This window comes from Triticum dicoccoides, chromosome 7A, assembly GCF_002162155.2.
Source record: "Triticum dicoccoides isolate Atlit2015 ecotype Zavitan chromosome 7A, WEW_v2.0, whole genome shotgun sequence".
Lineage (NCBI taxonomy): Eukaryota > Viridiplantae > Streptophyta > Magnoliopsida > Poales > Poaceae > Triticum > Triticum dicoccoides.
The window spans coordinates 103,737,688-103,741,751 of NC_041392.1; positions in this window are offsets into that span (position 1 = coordinate 103,737,688).

Genomic DNA, 4,064 nt, shown 5'->3' on the forward strand with positions numbered 1-4,064 from the left:
TTCCCTATCCAAAGAAAAAGCAAACAAAACACCGGAAAACAAAATTTGATCTATTTATTAAATCTTCATTTTTCCTAACTTTGGGAAAGTCATATTATTCCCTCTCTCATATATTTTGACACTGGAAAAATAATTGAAGATGAAATAAATAAATCAAATGATCCTCTTTTCAAATTCGAGAAACTCTCAAATACGATAATAACAAAATCTCCAACTCTCTCCGAAGGTCCTTGAGTCGCGTGAAATTTCTAGGATCGGGCAAAAATGCAAGAAAGTATGATATGCATGATGATCTAATGTATAACATTCCAAATTGAAAATTTGGGATGTTACAAACCTACCCCCCTTAAGATGAATCTTGCCCTCGAGATTCGGGTTGGATAGAAAATAGGTGAGGGTGGTCCTTGAGCAAATCTTCCTCTCTCTCCCAGGTGGCTTCATCCTCTGAGTGGTGGTTACACTGAACTTTGCAAAACTTGATAACCTTGCTGCGAGTAACTCTGCTGGCATAATCGAGATTCTTGACTGGCTTCTCCTCATATGTTAGGTCATCCCTTAACTGAATCGCTTTGAGTGGCACGGTATCTCTTAGCGGTATCTCCGCCATCTCGGCATGACATTTCTTCAGCTGATAAACATGGAATACATCATGAACTCCTGACAGTCCCTCTGGTAATTCCAACTTATAAGCGACTTCTCCCATACGCTGCAAGATCTTATATGGTCCAACGAAACGCGGTGCTAATTTTCCTTTAACTCCAAAGCGCTTAACTCCTCGAAGTGGGGATACTCGGAGATACACTCTGTCTCCGGTTTCGTAAACTGTCTCCTTGCGTTTAGAATCTGCGTAGCTCTTCTGCCTGGACTGGGCTACCTTGAGCCTATCGCGAATCAACTTAACTTTCCGTTCAGACTCCTTAATCAAATCTGGTCCAAAGAATTGACGATCTCCAACTTCGTCCCATGACAACAGTGTCCTGCACCTCCTTCCGTACAAAGCTTCGAAAGGTGCCATCTTCAAACTGGTTTGATAACTATTGTTATAAGAAAACTCCGCATACGGCAAGTTATCGTCCCAACTAGATCCATAATCTAGTGCACAAGCTCTCAGCATATCTTCCAAAATCTGATTGACCCTCTCGGTCTGTCCATCTGTCTGCAGATGAAAAGCTGTGCTGAACTCTAGTCTAGTACCCAAAGTTTCATGCAACTGATTCCAAAACTTTGAGGTAAACTGGGTTCCTCTATCTGATACGATACTCCTCGGAACTCCATGCAAACAAATGATCCTAGTCATGTATATCTTCGCCAACTTAGCACTGGTGTAAGTGGTCTTAACTGGAATAAAATGTGCTACCTTTGTCAAACGATCAACTACTACCCATATCGAGTCATAGCCTGCTTTCGTCCTGGGTAGTCCTGTGATAAAATCCATGCCTATCTTATCCCACTTCCATTCGGGTATCGGCAATGGCTGTAACAATCCTGCTGGCTTCTGATGCTCTGCCTTTACTCTCTGACATACGTCACAAACTGCTACATATGCTGCAATATCCTTCTTCATTCTGGTCCACCAGAATGTTTCCTTTAAATCCAAATACATCTTGGTATTCCCTGGGTGAATCGAATACGGTGAATCATGTGCCTCTTGCAAAATCAACTTCCTGATCTCCGGGTCATTTGGCACATAAACACGGTCCTCAAACCATAGGGTATCGTGCTCATCCTCACGAAATCCCTTTGCTTTTCTTTGCTCAATTTCTCTTTTATAGCAGAAATCTCCTTGTCAGATTTCTGAGCTTCTCTGATTTTATCCATCAATGTTGACTGAATCTCCAATGCTGCTACATAGCCTCTCGGAACTATTTCCAAACATAGCTCACGAAGGTTTTCTGCTAACTCCTTTGGTACTTTTCCCGTCACTAGGGTGTTGACATGGCTCTTACGGCTCAATGCATCGGCTACTACATTAGCTTTTCCGGGATGGTAATGCAATCTCATGTCATAATCCTTGATGAGCTCCAAGCATCTCCTCTGTCTGAGGTTCAACTCCTTCTGCGTGAAAATGTACTTCAAACTCTTGTGATCCGTGTACACCTCACAATGATTTCCAATGAGGAAATGTCTCCACGTTTTCAATGCATGCACTACGGCTGCTAACTCCAAATCATCCGTGGCATAATTCAACTCATGAGGCTTCAGTTGCCGTGAAGCATACGAAACAACTCTTCCTTCCTGCATAAGCACTGCTCCAAGTCCTCGACGTGAAGCGTCGCAATACACCTCATAATCCTTGGTCTGATCTGGCAAAATCAATACTGGTGAGGTAACCAAACGTTTCTTCAACTCCTGGAAACTAGCCTCACACTCCTCAGTCCATTTGAACTTAGTATCCTTCTTCAACAATTCAGTCATAGGCTTCGCGATCTTTGAGAAATTCTCAATGAATCTCCGGTAGTATCCGGCGAGTCCAAGAAAACTCCGGATCTCTCCAACTGTTGTTGGTGCTTCCCATTTGGTTATGGTCTCAAACTTTGTGGGGTCAACTGCTATACCTTCTCCGGATATAACGTGTCCGAGGAATCCAACTTCCTTTAACCAAAACTCGCATTTGCTAAATTTGGCATATAACTGATGTTCCCTTAGTTTCTCCAAAACCAAACGCAAATGTTCCTTATGCTGCTCTTCATTCTTTGAATAAACCAGGATGTCATCAATGAACACTACGACGAACTTATCCAAAAACTCCATAAACACTTTGTTCATCAGGTTCATAAAATAGGCAGGTGCGTTAGTCAATCCAAATGACATAACGGTATACTCATACAGTCCATATCTCGTGGTGAATGCTGTCTTAGGTATGTCCTGCTCTCGAATCTTCAACTGATGGTACCCTGATCGCAAATCGATCTTGGAAAACACTTTAGCTCCTTGCAATCGATCAAACAGATCGTTGATCATTGGCAGTGGGTACTTGTTCTTGATGGTTACTTCATTCAATCCCCGATAATCAACAACCATCCTTAATGATCCATCCTTCTTTTCCACTAGAAGTACGGGTGATCCCCAAGGCGAAGAACTTGGGCGAATGTAACCTTTATCCAATAACTCCTTAATCTGATTCTTAATTTCCACCAAATCCTTTGCTGGCATCCTATATGGTCTCTTTGATATTGGGCCTGTACCTGGCAATAACTCAATCAAAAACTCAATGTCTCTATCCGGTGGCATGCCTGGTAATTCCTTAGGAAATACATCAGGAAAATCCTTTACCACTGGTACCTCTTCTTGGACAACTCCTGTTAGGTAGTTTACTTGAGTCATGTTTGGCACATGCCGGGATACATACTTGATCCTTCTTCCTTCTGGTGTGGTAAGCAAAATTGACTTACTAGCACAATCGATGTTTCCTCCATACATCGACAACCAATCCATACCTAATATCACATCAAATCCTTGAGATTCCAATACTATCAGGTCTGAGGGAAACACATAGTTACCAATCCTTAATGGTAACCGATCACACCATCGTCTAGCCATGAACTCCGCTCCTGGTGAGCTTACTAACATGGGTGACCTAAGGGCTTGGGTTGGCATGCATCTGAGGGTTTAGAAAAGACGAGAATTGAGAATAGAGTGAGGTCTAAAGGGAAAACACTACCCATATGCACATGAGCAAATTCACACAAAATCACGTCAATCAATCAAACAAGGGCTTACAAACAATCTAAAACTATCGCAAAAGTGCTCGAACTATAATGTTTACATGGGGGAATACTACTACTATCTGGTGGTCATCTAGAAATTTGAACCGATGGAAGACTCCATGATATCTGCTCCAGCTTCGTCTTCAAAGTCGGGTTGACTTGGATTCGAATCGGTGTCGTCGATGATGATGTAGTTGTCCGGACATGCGATGTACTCGTCCTCCTCCTTGGATGCTAACTTCCTCTTGAGTTCTTCAATCTCCTGCTTAAGATCGACATTGTGCCTTGCTAGAGCTACGATCTCGTCCATGTAGTCCTTGCGTGTAGACTTCAGTTCTCCTTCTAGCTCGATGATCC